Source organism: Hermetia illucens, chromosome 2 (genome assembly GCF_905115235.1).
Source record: "Hermetia illucens chromosome 2, iHerIll2.2.curated.20191125, whole genome shotgun sequence".
In the NCBI taxonomy this organism is placed as follows: domain Eukaryota; kingdom Metazoa; phylum Arthropoda; class Insecta; order Diptera; family Stratiomyidae; genus Hermetia; species Hermetia illucens.
The window spans coordinates 112,666,316-112,684,354 of record NC_051850.1 but is presented as its reverse complement, the minus strand read 5'-3'; the positions used below and the strand labels follow the sequence as shown (position 1 = coordinate 112,684,354).

General features: G+C 42.0%; 1 protein-coding gene across 2 annotated transcripts in view; it reads left to right on the top strand.

Moving 5' to 3' along the window:
• Positions 1 to 387: 387 nt before the first annotated feature.
• Positions 388 to 18,039, top strand: part of LOC119647690 (transcriptional repressor p66-beta) — an 83,117-nt gene continuing 65,465 nt past the window's right edge. For both annotated transcript variants that reach the window (XM_038048773.1, XM_038048774.1), the window contains exon 1: positions 388 to 1,381. The gene's annotated coding sequence lies outside the window, so the exon portion shown is untranslated. The remainder of the gene's footprint in view (positions 1,382 to 18,039) is intronic.

Below are 18,039 nucleotides of genomic sequence, written 5' to 3'. Positions count from 1 at the left end.
ATGTTATATATTATTGGAGTCCAGGAGAAAGATAAGAAAGAATTTCATGTATTCAGATTTCTACATGCTTCAGACCCATCCGTTACGAAATAGCAAAGACACAAACCAAGCAGGTCTTTTTATAAGCACACGGTTGTTTGCACTTTATTAATGAATACAATGTTGCATTAAAATTATGTACCATTGGACATCATCTAGGATACGGAGAAAGAAAACGATATGACCGACAAGTCGTTACTCAACTTCATCAACGAAAACGTCGAATTGCAACGTCACATTCAAAATATACCCGCATCGGTGCACCCTGGCATCGGGCAGCATGAAAAAAAATTCTTATAAGTCAAAAGACGTAGAGAAAAACACGAAGGAAAAAAGCGGCGAACGCCTCGAAACGGAACAATTGGCAGACGGTTGTTGGTATTGTACTTCGTTCCGTGTATTCCGTTGACGTCGTTGAACGATACGAGCGGAGTGAAGTGAAGAAAAAAAGAAAATTTTTTGTATGTATAAATCCAAAATAAAAACGGAAAAACGTGCAAACCCGCAGATCTCGAGTGCCGCACGAGTACGTGAAAGTGAAGGAATTGCGTGAGGTGAGCAAGCGACGGCATTGTGCGCGTGGAACGCAGGTCGGCTCGGCAGAAGAAGCTTCGGCGGCGGCGAATCTGAAAAAGGAATTTTTCCCATTTCATTTTTTCGCCTATAATCAAACCATGCGATAATCGATTCGATCGCACGTTGCGGTTGTGTGCGTGTGTGGAGCTGGCGGCGCGGATGTGTTGAAAACGCGCCGCGCGTTGACAGACAACCACCAAGGCAGCGGTGGACGTTTCGTTGTGCCGTCGTGTCGTGTCGACGAACTACGCAAGAAACTCGTCGAGTTTGGGACGTGAATTTGTGCAGTTCGCGGGGGATTCAGCGCGTGAACGGCGACGCTTAGCGTGGTGCGAAGGACGCTACGTGCGTGAGCGCGAAGTGCAGTGCATTCGGCAGGAATTTTGGCTGCGGCGTGATTTGCATTCACGCGGTCCCCGGGCCCCAGTTCGCCGCAGTCTCCGCGCGATGCGCACGGGATGCAATAGGACGGCGGTGTAGTGGTTGGATCGGCGCGTGTGTTGCGTGCGTGTGCAGTGACGGCTGTAAGCATATGTAAACGACGTGTGAAGCTCAGAAAGCAAGAGGAGTGGAGAGAAAGAGAGCATCCGATCAGGTGGTTAGTGCAGTTGTGTGTGCAAGCGGGATAGGAGTACGGAGCGAACACCAGCGCACCGGTGGAGCATCGCCGATTCGGATAAAAGTGCCCGCACACCCATACGTAGGCGCGCATAGCGCGCGGACCCGTTGGAGGAAATCTTTTTTGAAATTATTGACCCCGTCGCAGGTACAAAACATTTCTCACTTGTTCACTTCTCATGTTTTTGCTCAGTTGTCTATTACTCGGTTCGCCGAGCGTTTTTCTGATTTGGCGGCCGCGAACCGATTAAAATTTCTGGATGCCACGCCGCTAATTATATTTACTGGCGAACATGTGGGCCGCCGCCTGACGGCTGGCAGATTTGCCGCGGGCCGCGAGCGGTTCGACGTCTTCCCAGTCGGACTGTCATTTGCATTTGGGCTGCTATCACCTCGCTGAACAGTGGGTCGTGTTTCCTTATAGAGACAAAGGTGACGTCGGGCCCAGCGTTATCAGCTCGATGCTATCGTGGAAAGATAGGGGCTGGCGATGGGGTTGCGGGTGCCGCATCGCAGGCAGTGACGCTTGGGGAGTTGAATCGATGAATATGTTTACACGTGAGCTCCATTCTAAATATTTTCTCAGATCTAATGCTGGGTGGGCGTTCGCCGATATCGGGCGAAGGACGTGTATCCAGGTCCTGTGAACGGAAGGATGTTCACTGAGCGTGAGTTTGTTTCGCTCTTTGCGCGACATTCGAATTTAAAGTGCTTTCCGGGGAGGATGGACGAACGGATGTGGGTTGTCAGCTCCATTGGCCCCTGCCACGGCTATCGGGCTATCACTATCAGCATCGTTGCAAGGCAGACGGTGTTGCCAGGTGTTTGCCCGGAAGCCCGGCAGGGAGGGGGAGGTATTTGTCGTTTTTCTATTTGTTTATTTGTTGGGAATAATTAAAAGTGTATTAGCGTTGCTAGTCCATCAGCTGCCTCTTCGATATGTGCTTGCATATGGAACGCTTCGCTTGTAGAACAGGAAACTGTACATTCTAAATGGGGTGGCGGCTGGTTCAGGGGTAGCTATTTGGGGGTAACATAATAACGGAAAGTCGTTCGATGTTTTAGAGCGAGGTCGAACGGCAATGCAATTGTGGAAATGAAGGCAGGTTCAAGGGAAAGAAAGAACTTGTGTGACATTTCTGTATCCGAAAATACAGGATTTTAATTGATATATAATCGATGAGTTGAGCCTCTAAATGTTAAGTAAATAAATAAGAAAAAAATCGTTTGACAGATAAACTAATAGGATACGCCTGAAGGCCCTATTAGGTCGGCAGATGGGTAGACGTGGCATTGGCAAAGCGGAATAGAATTAACACTTTGGTGCGTCGTTTTGACAACACAAATTGATGATGTCCTCAATAAGGGAAAGGATTAAAATCTGGGGATTTCGCATTTTAAAGTCAACTCGTGGAGTTCATGAAAAATAAAAAAAAAACTAATCGAAGAGGCCACGGCCACAAGGTTACATACCTTGGTTTTTTTGGGAATCGCAAAGGAAGTGCATGCGATTTTTGCCTTCCTCACTGCAGTTTTGGACAGTCCTTATAGATACGCCGTGCTCGGCGATATGACGTCTATTGGTTAGTGCTCTATGCAGTTCGCTGCGATTGGCATGTATCTAGCTCATAAGTTTCCACGTTCGGGCTTTGTCGCAAAGTTTTTCCCAACGCAGGTGGTAAGCGTGCGCCACTTAGGGTCAGCAATTGACAGCACGGTGGGTGGGGGTTCAGGGCACTGGTTTCTCGATTTTTTTTGCCTGGGTTTCGAATCCTAGTCTTTTTGGATGATTTTGTTTGTCTTGATGCTGTGAGCTGATTACTTGCACAGCATTAAGGGTGACGATAATGAAACCGAGGCACAGTTTCATTGTGTGGATGCCCTATACTCCAATCAGGAGTGAACATTAGGTAAACTATCGACAATTAGTTCAAGTAAGGTCCGCCTCATACCACAGTCAGTGGAGCACAGCGAGAGAGCGGAACCATTTTGGTCAGCTGGACGGTCTCTTCATTGCCCTCTGCACTGACTTAGTAGTGACCTTAAAGTATATAATCACTGTCTTTACGGCTTTGGTAGCTGCTTGATTGTCTATATTTTTCTTTTAACCGGATCACACTTCAGACAGGCCTTGTCGAGATTTTGTTAACATATTTAAATATATTGCGGAAATGGGATCTGGATAAATCATCAGTATTGGTTTGGTGGTTCTTATATTTTGATAGAATTCAGCATTTTTATGAGTTTTAATAAAAAGAAAAACATGTTTGCCTTTGACTGCCCTATGCAACCTAGTACGTCAACCACTCGTAGGGGGGATTTCTAAAAATGGTTTCCACACACTCCAAGACTTCCATTTTCAACTCACTACGAGTTACATTATCGTCTAGTGTTTTGTCCCGTGTGCTTAAAGGACGATATATTCATCGGCTATACTTGCATATTGAATTCTATTACGGCCAGCCATCAATGGAATTGTCATTCTTTCTTAACCTACGTCTTATTCTCTGCCATTTCCGCTTCTAATCAACCTGTCTATGAGCATCTGGACCGTAGGTCAATGAAGTTTTTCGTTAAAGATTGTGTCGATTGTGGCAGTCGGTGATGAAGATTTAGAACTATTGAGTAACAGCGGCCGGCTGTTTTGGCATACAGCTCCCATAGAACAACGCAGAAGGGATTTTTGGGTAAAGGAACACCAACTAGGTGAATGGTGATGAAGTTTTTACGAATTCGAAATAAAACAGCAAAGAAAAGTGCAATTGTCAGATGAGAATCTTAGTTTAATTGATATTTATCTTCACTCCAATCCTCCTTACTTCTTCTAAATTCAGAGGCATTTGGCGCAGTTGAGGTGTTTGAGGAAAAATGGCATGGCTAATTGAATCGTTCCACTTCTTCCGACCAAGAGAGCATGGACAGCATCGCATGAGTTGGGAATCTAAATGATCTTTCATCATTAAGGGCGCAACAACCGGTATCCGGTCTAGACCTGGTTTAATAAGGAACTACAGACATCCCGGTTTTGTGCCAAGGTTCACCAATTCGATATCCCTGAAAGCTGTCTGACGTCCTGATCTACGCCATCGCTCCATGTCCATTTTGTCGGGTCTTAACCATCAGTCTCCCTTCATTAATTAAAGAAGATCTAAGATTAAGATAAGTCGAGGTCGCAGCTCTATAGAAACTGCAAGTTTGCCGGGCGGCGATCAATGTCATTGGGTTTTTTCCCATGAGTGCATCGTTAGTCGGGATAACTTCGTTTTTATTTGGAAGATAAAAGGTTTACAAATCATAGTCAAGTGCTTCTTTCATCGTAAAAACTGCTCGTCATTATGGATGAGAAATTCACCGGTAGCGACCTTGATCGGACCATACGTCGTTGGTGCGGGGGAAACCAACTTAAAAAATTTAATTAGAATTTAATCAAATTGGAACATTTTATTAGTCATTGGTCCGAATGGCTCAAGAGCTTAGAGCGCTAGTCTGTCGTAGCGGAAGGTCGCGGTTCAAATTTCACTAGTGGCAGAGGAATTTGCTATTGTGACTGAATGTCGGATACCAGTCGACTCAACTGCCAATGAGTGCCTCAGTAAAATCAGGATAATAATCTCGAGCGAGCGCAATACTAGCCACATTGCCTCCTACAGTGTACTGTAGTGTACCGCACGGTCTTGAATGAAGTACTCTAACACAGACCCTGATCCAATATAGATTGTTGTGCCAACGATTATTAGTATTAGCCAAAAATAAAAAAGTTACACGACATTATTCCGCTGAAGGTGGTACCTAGAGTTCTCCAGTTCGGGGACTTTTAATTTTACATTAATAACTTTTTTGATTGTGTCCGGATAGTTGAGTGGTTAGAGCAGAAGGCTGTCATACGGAAGGTTGCGGTTTAAATTTCACTGGTGCAAGTGGAATTTGCATTGTGATTTGACGTCTGGTAGCAGTCGACTCAGCTGTGAATAAGTTTCTGAGTCATACCATGGTAATAATCTCGGGTGAGCGCAATACTGGCCACATTGCCTCCTATAGAGTACTGCAGTCCTGTAGTGTATCGTTACGGTCTTGAATGAAGAGTTATAACACACTGTAAGGCCCTGATCCAATTGGATTTTTGCGCCAACTTATTTTATAAGAATGTGAATCTCAATGCAAGTGAAAATATTGAGAATTAAAAAACCTGCTGCTGCTCTTTCATATAAATAAAAAATCCAAACCGTTTCTTTTTACTTTGCTAGAATCATTTTTTTTTTTAATTTGCAAATATGCACTATTTATGCAAAAAAAACCTTAAAAACATGATATTATATAAGAACCATAGCTAAAAATTTTATAATGATCGGTTCAACTTATGGTGGTGCACCTTCCCGTGTATGGAAGGCTTATTGCATTGCCTATTAATTCCGTTCTTATCCGAAGGGTGGGCAGTATTTAATTGACAAATAATGACGGGTATGACGATCTCGTTACTCGATTCGTCATGGATGTTTGTGTTCGTGCTTGTACTGCCGCGCGGCTGTAGGATTACACTCGCATAGCATTAACCGTAACGATAACGTAACAGCAGTTTGATATATACAAGTAAGATATGGGAATTTCGAGATTACGGTGAATCTTTTCAATTTAGTGGTCAGTTCCATTCCTTCTGTAATGTAGAAATACACTGAATGCGCAGATAGCTAAGTCTCCAGTAGCAATGCCATTATAATCTGCTTGCCATGGTTCATCATTTTCCTTGATCCTAAAAAATATATTTTGCATTAAAATCAGTTCCGGAAATGAATCTGTTAATATCAACCGCTTGTAAGCATGCAATGTACTGATCACCATAATCACCGATATTGTATCTAGCGGGCCTTACCTTTACGAGGTAGGCAACGATCCATTCCAGTTTTTGATTGTTGAGTATATTCATAGTTAAATAGTTGCACTGGTTCCATGTGCCAGGATATTCGTTGCCGTTCAATCATAATTTCAGAAAACTTTTTAAGGTGAAATGTGAATTTCTGATCATGAAACTTCTATTATTCCTTGGGTTCATATCCAGTGGAATTGTTAGTCTATTGCGATATGGAATGGAAGCCCGAAGCCAAGTTCCAGTCGAATTGCTGCAGAGAACCGCATCGTTCTTCTGAATGAGTTAGTTGTTGGCTTTGAATCGATCAAAAATGGGTTCAAATTATTCTGAAGAACACATTGTTAGTTTTAACTATTCATTTTTTCGCTAGCATTTTCGTTAGATCTTCAAAAGAAGGGGCCTATGGGAACTGTTTGGTGATCTGCGGTCGGTACCATCCATCACAACTTGATGAATCCGAGTGACATCATCATATTGGAAAAAGGCAGGCCGAAACAACGGTGGCTTTGTACGCTGGATGGGGATTTAAAAGCCTCGAGATTGCACCCATATCAGGCATTCGATAGTGCTAAATGGCGAAACCGATCACGACGAGCCGACCCCGCTTGTGAATGGGACAAAGGCTAAAGAAAAAGAAGAAAGAAGAAGAAGATGATCGTATTGGAAAAGTCCTGTCAATAAACCGATGAAATCCATCGGAAGCTGCAGCATATATATCAGGAATTGCTCAACAGAAAAGGGTTGATACTTCTTCACGAAAATTTATTTTACTAGTAGAATCAAATGTGCGACTTTGAACAACAAGCTGGTTTTGTATTCCTTCCTAATAGATTGACTTTGCATGCTACACACCTCAAGTCTGTTCGTGGATGGTTGAGAAAAGTAGAAATTTGATTCCCGTCTGCACTTCAGGGAAAATTTCTTTAGCAAGCAGCAGGTCGTCGGGGTGGGGAATGGATAGCAGCATAATATTCACAAATGGATTTGAAATAGGCAGTGTGCAGCCCTGTTAACTTTTTAGAGTTATTTTAAATTTACATAGATATATAAGTGAAAGTAAAATATAGGATGAAGAGAGGGCAACTATTCGTTTGAATATATCTTAAACACAAGGAAAGAAATACTTTGTTTTTGGCTCCTGTTGATATCAATGCAAATGCAAAATAATTTGATGTGCTGTGTTATATCGTTGATATTAATACAAGAACAAGTTGCGTCAGCCCATTTTCAAGGTTTTATCTAAAACAAAACCTTATTAGAATCGATTCAATGTCTGTCTGCCACACCCGATATAATCGGAAACGGCTAAGGTTATTGTCACAAAATTTGGTGAGAATATGTGGTCTGTAAATGCCTTTACATATAGCGAGTGGCACTATTTCGTGTTGAGTTTAAGGGGGGCTCCCTGTACATATGAAAGGAGGGTGCACAATTTTTTTTCAAAGAATATGGTCATGTGGGGTATCATATGAAAAAGTTCGATTAGTACTTTTTTAAACTGATCTTATTTCTGACATTGGGAGTGAGGGTTCAAAATTTATGCCCCGAACAGTGTAACAGGTCTCGCTCTCGGAACCTATCCAACTGGAAAACCTTAAAAAAAATCACACTTTCTCAAATAAAGTTAATAATAGCATGTTATTATATTTAAGAAATTTTCCCGAAAATCCTCCGCAAGGTCATCCTAACAGTACAAAATTTGGTAACATCATAAGTAATAACGAGATACACAATACAAATTTAAAAAAAAATACAAACTATTATTAACAAAGTTATAGAAGATATAATTCACAAGAATCTATCGCAATATAAGACGTGCAGTCTTCGTAAAGTGAACTTATTCCTTCACTTTTTCGGCGGAGTTGAATATATCAGGAATATTTTGAATTTTTAGCTATGTACGAATGGAAAAACGTGCATAGGAAATTTCTCACACAAGATGAACACAAAACCTTTCTAAGTGTAATTTCGTGGTGTTTCTAGTGATTCAATTGTTTGTAATAATTAAGACTTGCTTTTTAAGGTTTTGTGTCAAACAAAACCTTATTAAGATGGGTTTACTGTCTGTTTGGCCGTCTGTCTGTCTGTCCGTCACACGTTTTTTTTTCTTAGAGACGGTTTTAGCGATTCGCACCAAATTTGGTGGAAAGGTGGGAACTGTAAACGCTCACGCATACAGCGAGTTACATAATTATATGTCGCAAAAGGGGGTGTAAATTTTTTTCTCATCAAATATAGTTCCGAATCCAGGATTAGTTTTGATATTCGTTGGAAAGGTGGAGAGAGAGATTTCTAGAAACTACCCAACCCAAAAATATGGAAAGAATCAGGAGACTGCCACTATCGATATCCTTTCAAATGTTGTTGGTGCGCTATACCCTAGAACCTTAAGTTTACCTTCATCATCATCAACGGTTCAACAACCGATATCCGGTCTAGGCCTGCCTTAATAAGAAACTCCAGACATCATCGTAGCTCTTATCGGTTGTAATGTTCAACCCTAGATAAGAGAAATTATCAACGGTCTCAAAGTTTTATTCTCCTGTCTTTATTCTTCCCGTTTGATTAGTGCGGTTTGATGTTGTTGATTGGTTGGTTTTCGGTGCTGACGTTGCCACCATGTACTTTGTCTTGCCTTCATTGATGTGCAGCCCAAGATCTCTCGCCACCTGCTCGATCTGCATGAAGGCAGTTTGTACGACTCGGCTGGTTCTTCCCATGATGTCGATTCATCAGCATAGCCCAGTAGTTGGGTGGACTTAAAGAGAATCGTACCTCTTGCATTTACCTCAGAATCACGGATCACTTTCTCGAGGGCCAGGTTAAAGAGGACGCATGTTAAGGCATCCTCTTGTCGTAGACCGTTGTTGATGTCGAATGGTATTGAGAGTGATTTTGCTGCTTTTATTTGGCCTCGGACATTGGTCAGGGTCAGCCTAGTCAGTCTTATCAATTTTGTCGGGATACCGAATTCTCTCATAGCCGTGTACAGTTTTACCCTGGCTATGCTATCATAGGCGGCTTTAAAGTCGATGAACAGATGGTGCAACTGTTGTCCATATTCCAAAAGTTTTTCCATCGCTTGCCGCAGAGAGAAAATCTGATCTGTTGCTGATTTGCCTGGAGTGAAGCCTCTTTGGTATCGAGCAATGATGTTCTGGGCGTATGGGGCTATCCGGCCTAGCAAGATAGCGAAGAATATCTTATAGATGGTACTCAGCAACGTGATACCTTTATAATTGCTGCACTGTGTGATATCTCCCTTTTTATATTTGAGACAGATAATGCGAATGACTTGGTATAACTGGTCGCCTTCATATTTAACCAATTCGACTGTAATTCCATCGGTTTCTAGCGACTTATGGTTTTTTAGCCGATGAATTACACGGACTGTTTCTTCTATACTTGTTGTTAGCAGTATTTGTCCATTGTCTTCAGTTGGCGGGACCTCCAACTCGTCGATGTTCTGGTTTTTCAGTAGCTCATCAAAGTACTCAACCCATCGCTCCAATATGCCCATTCTGTCGGAAATCAGATTTCCCTCTTTGTCTCGGCAGGATGAACATCGAGGTGTATAAGGCTTCATCCTGCTGACTTATTGGTGCGCCTGGTGCGGTTGCTTTCTGTACTTTTCTAGTTCACAGACTTGTTGTTTCTCCCAGGCTTCCTTTTTCCGTCTGTGAAGTTGCTTCTCCGCTCGACGGAGTTCGTGATAAGTCTCTGCGCGTGCCCGCGTTCTTTGAGAATGCAATATTACTCGGTATGCAGCATCCTTCCGTTCCGTTACTAGGTTACATTCATCGTCAAACCAGCCGTCCCGACTCGTTTTGCGACTGGGGCCAAGTATCTTTTTGGCCGTATCAATGGTGACGTTCTTCAGGTGGTTGTAAAGATCATTTGTTGATGCTTCATCTCCAGGTCCTCTGTTGACTGCGGTTATTGCGGCGTCCATTTCCCTCTTATAGGTGTCGCGGAGAGCTGTGTTGTGGATGGCTTCAGTATTAACCCTCACCTGATTGTCAGAGGGGATTCTGCGTGGTGTTGTTATTCGAGCTCGGAGCACCATGCCAACGAGATAGTTGGCGATCCGAGTCTATATTGCCACCCCTAAATGTTCTGACATTTATCACGGCTGAGAGGTGGCGGCGTTCAATCAACACGTGGTCAATTTGGTTGAAAGTGGTCCCATCTGGAGACGCCCATGTATGTTTGTGGACCGCTTTCCGCGCAAACCAGGTACTTCCAACAACCATTTCGTGTGACACTGCTAATTGGATCATCCGCAGTCCGTTATGATTTGTATTTTGGTGTAAGCTATGGGAGCTAACGTATCGCCTGAATATGGGCTACTTCCCTAGTTGGCTGTTGAAATTCCCAAGTATGATTTTGATATCATATCTGGGACAGGTTTCGAGGGTTCGTTCTACTGCATCGTAGAAGGTATCCTTCTGCGACTCTGCAGTCTCTGTTGGGACGTGAATGTTTATGAGGCTTATATTTCTAAACTTGCCTCGCAAGCGCAGAGTGCATAGCCGTTCGCTTATGTTTTCAAAGCCGATAACAGCAGGTTTCATTTTTGGCTGATTACTCCGAGCACATGGTTTACTGGATGGCCACTATATTATATGGTGTAGCGACTCTTTTCCAGGAAACCAGTCCCTGTCCAACGCATCTCCTGTAACGCTGTTTCATCAGCCCTATATTGGGACAGGGTATCGGCTAGCTGCTCAGCAGCTTCATCTCTATACAGGGAGCGCACATTCCATGAGAAAATGCGCAAATCGTTATTCCTTTGTCGTTGTGGGTTCGTCGTTGTGTAATCCGTCCAGTTCGTGGCTCCTGTTGTGGCTTCGTAACAAATTGTTTTCAGTGTAGGGTTGTTCTGGAGGACCAGTTGATACAATTTGTCCCGTTTAAGTTTACCTTGGTATCCTAAAATTTTCAGCGTAAATTTACTCCATCGTAAGACATCACAAGTAGAGTGTCAGTTTTCTATTAAGATGATCAGTCTGACATACCTAATGAGTATGGACACACGAAACCACCATGCATCCCATAAAAATTTCACACTTGAAACGCCAAGCTTCCGGTTTTGGATTAATTTTCTTCTAACGGAGAACTGCTGATACAGCACTCAGGATCCTTTTTAGTATGCCTACTGTACTATCCTATCGCGCGGAGACCAACATATATAATACAGGCCGGGTTCTGAACTCAGCTTCAAGGCCGAGATTTGAAGCTTGACACCTCAATCATAACGTCCTTTTGAGGTCTCTCTTGTTTCGATGCTAGAACACAATCGTTACGTAAATTACGACATCTTGGCTTGCCTGACACAGATACTAACTAATCCGATTCGATTTTATTCGTCCTACGTAAACATTTCTTTATGTGGTTAGTTTTACCGAAGTATCCTACAGTTGAAAGAGAATCTATTTTATAAGTCGGATTTTGGACGGTAACAGGACTTCGTGGATTGTTTTTCGCTTTTATGATCCGACAAATTGCAGCCATTTTCCATATATTTAAAAAGAGGCTTTCTTTTCCATTCCGGCAAATAGCATACTACGAAAATGAGTAGTTTCTTCGCTTAAAAGACTAAAATTTAGCAAGGAAGCGTCTGGTAATCTAATTATCCTATTTGCAAAATTAAAAAGGACAATCTTGATTAAAATAAAGAAAGAGATTGAGGTTATTACCTCAATGAAAATTAGAAAATCCCTCTGGAAGACTTGTCTCCGTGAATTCAGTGTTTGAGAACACCGAAAACTATCTCGAGATGATAACCAACGCATCTTCGAAACGTGTATCGTTTCTTATCTGGTCGTCCACAAAGACGATGGCACCATTACCCGGCGGCCGCAACGTCTGCGACATAATTGAAACCGAATGTCGACCATGATTCTGTGTTGCTTATGAAATCGCGCCTCATTTCACTCTCACCATCGCGCATCTGCCGATTTTTGTATGCCAGCGTGAGATACGATGTGTAAACTGAAATATCGTTTTAAAAAATTCACAAGGACTCTCTCCCGTTTGTTGGAAGTTTACAGGATTCGGTAAACTCTTTCTCTGTTCCACACGGAATATTGTCGTGGGTATAAAAGTTGACCTTCCGTGCGAGTGAAGCGTAGAAGCGAGCAAAGTTAGATATTTAGATTTGGTTGCCACGTTGCCCTCGCATCAGCTCTGCAGAGCAATTGGATTTTTTTTGTTAATTCGACCTAAGCACCGTTGTCGTCGACAATGGCAGCAATGGCGAGGCAAGTTTCCGCGTTCAAATATCTTTGTCTTTAAGGGGACGAGCTTACAGTGTGCCGCGGAATTCCTTCGGAGCTGCCTGAAATTTCGTTGCTTAGATATTATGACTATGCATTGTTGGAATTTAGACTGATCATTGGGGTTTCTGCCAAATTTGGAAAGGATTTCCGTTCATACCCTTAATTTGGTACAAATCCTCAACATTTCATTCGGTCTAATCAGTCGAGGAGATTTATCTAACAAAAGCAAAAGTTAGATATCCACAACGAAAAGCCACCTTAAACGTAGAATCTGCGTGCGATTCCCATTGCGGCTTTTGTATCGCGAAATTTCTATTGGCCGGAGCCGGATGCTGCTCCATCGTAGTCCCGGCGAAAAGCGCTTCTGGTATCTAGAGATGCTACGATTGTTGCATGTACATATATATGTGGAGTACTTGCTCGCGGACATCCATGTGCCCTCCAATTCCTAGGACTCCGCCATTGGCGTTTGCATGCTACTCTCCTATGTGCCTTTGTAGTTACGCAACGAAATTTTCCTATTTTTCCGTTTTAATTCCTAATCCGTGGGTGAGACAGTTTCTGTTTCTTGTTTTTCATCCACGCCATTGCTACCACTCCACATATAGCATACACACACGTTTGGCACAATCTTCACATTTGTAACGCCAAAGTGCAGCGTGATTACGAGTTCAAGAGGTTTTATGGCGGCCGCCGGCCTGCTGTGTACCTGTCTCGGAACTTGAGCTCAAGTTGAGACTCCAGTTTGCTTTGCTTATTGTCGACAAGGAAAATATAAGAGGCCATTAACAGGTTTATGGCCTATTGGCAAGTCGATTTAAAACGCTTTAACCGAGTGTACGACGGGTGTACACTTTCTTTTTATTGAGCGCGGATTTGCTCGACGTTTCGGTGTAGTCAACGATTGCGGATTCCAGTTAAATATCGTTTTATTGGCAGGTGAAATTGGGAGATATTAATGAACATTGTTAAGTTAAAACTGAAATACCAATAAATAGGACATTTTCAAGAGATATCCAATCTGTCAATCATCCACTGGCTGTGTTCAGAGTTGCACGTTAAGCAGGATTAGCTAAATTATCAGTAGATAGCCCGTTGTATGTGGTCTTTCCCACCAGAAAATTTGAGAGGCGAGTAAATTTTATGCCTTTATATTATCTGCAGATGAATAAACGTTTGTTAATAAGAGCAAACGCTTCCTGTCTTCTATATCTCCATTTCATTTTTTATTTCTTCTGATTTTTTGTTTTTAATTTATTAGGTTGGAGCACATGAAATGGTCGATTTATAAAGCTTACAAAAATTTATTTAATTAATCAAAATAGGTGCCAGTCGATTCGAAACACTTCTCCCAGCGAGATACAAGAGCATGTATGTCAGTTTCGTATAAGTCGAATTTTCAGGGGTTGATAAACTCATCGAAGGTAATTTTGAACCGTTGTTCTGCATTCATGAGGTCGTGCATTGTCGTGAAGGAGTATCACATTATCTCTGATGACTACTCTCTGCCGTTGAAACTCAATTTTTGGTGCATTTCCTCGTGTTTGGCACAGTATTTATGTGTATTTATCGTTTCTCCAGATGCCAAGAAAGAATAGTGGTAACTCCAGCTGTAGACCACCAAACAGTCACCATTACCTTCTTTGGATGAAGGCTCGGTTTCGGCATATGCTTCGGTGGCTCATCAGCATCTAGCCACTGTGCTTATCGGCGACGATTGTCGTATAATATCCACTTTTCATCACATGTCACTATTCTGTGCCAAAAGGGATCGCTTCGGTTGCGGGAGGGTAAAGAACTGCAAATTTCCATTCGAAGCGCCATGTTTTGCTCCATAAGGGCTTGCGGAACCCATTTATCAAGCTTTTTCACCTTTCCAAGCTGTTGTAAGTACCGGGAAACTGTCGTATAGTCTACGCCTAGTTTCTCTACAATGTCTCTCACGGACTGACGTGTGTCGGATTCGATTAGCAAACGCAGCTTGTCGTTATCAATTGATGGTCCTGGATATCCACGTGGCTCACTTTGAAGGTTTACGTCGCCTGACCGGAATTCTTCGAACTACCGCCGTGTGGTTCGTTCACTTACCGTATTAGCTCCAAACGCGCTGTTAATGTTCCTGGTCGCCTTCGCTGCTTTTTGACCGAGTTTGAACTCATACAGAAAAAGTATACGTTCTTGGCTCTTTTCCATCCTTTTTTCCTTTTTATTCACTGCTATCACAACAATGGTCAAAACTGAAATGCCTCCTTGATTAAATGTAGGAGTATTTATACTTCATTATGCGACACCAACTGCGCCAACTGGTAATGGTTTGATACAGCAAAATCGCAACTAACTTCACTTGATTGCTAAATCGGCCATTCCATATGCAACAACCTAATAGAATTGCGATAAATATTTCATTATTGCGAATTAACAAATTATTGTTAACATCTTCTAGTGGATCATCGAAGGCCTACTTCGCATGTGTAAATTTTCTGTGAGCGGTATTCAGAAACAATGTCATTCTATTCGCCAACATTTTCCTTTCCGCACAATGCAACAGATTCGTTCTACCCACTGTTCGTCGATCCGATCATCTTTGGTTGTTGGATCAAAACTTCGACTGCAATTTTGTATTCAGGTCTTCCATTACTTTTTTTCGTTGGAAAATTAACTTGGGCAGTTACTCTTTTTTTGGTAGCTTCCATTATTACAATATTTCTTATTTTGCTCTAAATTCCAGAATTCGGAAACCTCCCCGGAACTGGCTCAATACAAAATCGGATTTGTGTATACTTTTATGACGCCAAATGAGGTGAAGGAGTATTCTCAAAGTCACATCGCAAAATGTTTGGTTTATACACAGAACACTAAGCTTCTAATCCTGAAATTTTCATTAAACCTGGGGGTTTTATGTAGTAACTAGAAAGTTACTTAACTCTTTAAAGTTGACATTGTCAGGTATTAACTGCATATAGTCTTTTACCGTTCCTACACCTCAAGTCGCCACATGTTGCAATTGACTTTTTTACAGCTGAACAAATATGGCGATGAACATAACTCTTCTGCATCCCAAAAAATATTTAACATTTCCGTTTCTTAGTTGAATATATTATTTCATTCTGTTTTACTAAACCCAAACTAAAACGAATAGGAAACTAAAATTACATTTTTTGCAGTAGAAATCGCAATTTCTCTAATCACATGTGAAATATTTCAGTCATTTGGATGACGATTATCTTAGACTGTCGAGTTGCTATTTTGGTAGAATGATTACTTTGATATTTACGTAGATTTTATTAGGGATGTGAAATGCGAGAACGAACTTCGCCTTTTACTACAATATATACGCATGTTGCGCTATTGTTGCAGGTGCAGGTCATAAGAAATAAGTGTATCCAAACCAAAATCGGTACAATGTCTGTCTTTTTTTTTGCCGATGGAATGTGGAAAGCTTCAAAAGCTACCGCAGGCTCCTGTCATACGGTTATGTGGTACTCTTACACACTAAACCACCTCCTTCTGCTTCCACCCTCCCCGCCGGACTCCCATCTGGTATTACATCGCGGACTGGATCAAAATTTATTCTGCGCTCATGTTAATATTTGTGTTTCTCTCGCGTTCATTCTTTCGGATGACTTCTTCCTGCCTGAGCTTCTTTCCGATGGCTGCAATCATCTTTTCGACATCGGTCCATACCCCTTTTGACTTCACCATAAGTTCCATTATTTTTTCGAGTGTAAAGTGCTCCCCGGTTGTAGCTTCTAATGTAGCCCTTTGGGCTTCGAATCTGGGGCAATCGAAAAAGAGGTGTTCTGCATCTTCTGCAATATTTGGACAATATGGCGAATCATCAAGCCCAAATCGATACAGATATGCTCGATAGCCTCCATGTCCGCTCAAGAATTGAGTTAAGTCGAAACCTAATTCGCCGTGGGGTCGCTCGATCCGTTTCCGGATACCCCCATATGATTTTGTAAGTCCAGCGGCCTTTTTCTGACTCGTCCCATTTCTCTTACCATTCCGTAACAGTTTCAGTTCGTGCGAACTGTCTCCGGTGAGATACATTCGATCGTAAAGTCGTTGTATTTCTTTCGCCAGAATCTCAATCGGGACCATCCCTGCTATCACGCAAGCTGCTTCATTGGATATGGTTCTGTAAGCGCAACATGTTAGGAGTACACTTATGCGATACGCAGCTCCAATCTTTCTCTTATTTGCTATATTTTTCAGTGCATCTGCCCATACTGGGGCTGCATACAGTAGGATCGAACTGACCACCCTCGAAATAAAGAGTCGATGGCTCGGCCTTGGGTCATCTATATTTGGTAGCATTCTCGCAACCAGCGCTCCGATGTTATATGCCTTGGTTGCTGCACCCTCCACATGCAATCTGAAGTTTAACCTCTGGTCAATGATTACGCCTAAATACTTAAGTGCAGGCTTGGAATGAATTGTTTGCGTTCCAACGCATATATATTTGAAAATATCCACTTTCGGGTGATATTGACATTCGTAGCATTGAATTTGCAAAGAAGCGACAACTTTGACCTATTATAACTTTGTTAGTAATAGTACGATTCCCAGCACGTGGTAGGATCATGCTCTATGTTGTAGCCTACATTTCTGCAAAATTTGTGGTACTAGGGTGAACCTATTGGGGGTTTTGCAGCGAATTACTAAAAATTATAGTAATATACTATAATTAACTATATTTGAAAGGATATCGGTATGAAAGGTATTTCGGAGCCTAGGCACCATACAGTGGTAGCCTCTTGATTTCTTTTTCAGATTTTTGGTTTGAGTAGTTTCTGAGAATGGGTCTGCTAAAGAAATCATTACTACTATCAAGTATGAAGCTAAGGCCGGCATCGAAAAGTAATCCAGACCGTTCATTTGATACCCAACATAACTATATTTGCCGACTCACAGAGTAAAAACAACGTAAGAGTGGTGCCAAGGAAATTTACCAAATTTCATAACATCACGAGAATGGTTGTCCTACTTTCCGGATCTGAATCCAATGGATTACAGTGTATGGTCGATTTTGGAGCCCTGGGCCTGAGTAACACGCCACGCAAATTAGGAGTCCCTGAAACGAATGTCGTTTCACGAGTGGGAAAAAATAACGGTAGAGGAATTCTCGCCTATATCCCAAAATTTCGTAAAGTGTTTGAGCTTTTGTGGTCGTGCTATGGGTGTGCTCTTTGTGAAAACAAAAAACCTTATTAAAATCGATTTGATGTCTGCCTGTCCACCTGTCAACCATTTGTCATGAAATTTTGTAAGCGGGTGTGGTCTGTGAATACCTTTGCATTTAGCGAGTTGTGCCATTTTGTGTTTAGTTTGAGGGGGGCTCCTCATATATGTGAAAGGGAGTGTAAGATATTTTTTCACCAAATGTGGACATGTGGGGTATCAAATGGAAGGGTTCAATTAGTACTTTTCGAAAATGAAGTATTTGGTGAAACATAGAGGAGTAAGGGCTCAAAATATGTGCTCCAAACAGTGAAACAGGTTTCGTTCTCAGAACCTAACTAATCCAAGTGATGCATCTCTACGAAATCTAAGCCTCAAAATACAATCCATTCCGATATCTGCGCAAATAAAGTTAATAATATTATATTTCCATATTTTAAAAATTTGCTCGACAACCCGCCTTTTCGTCCTAGAAGT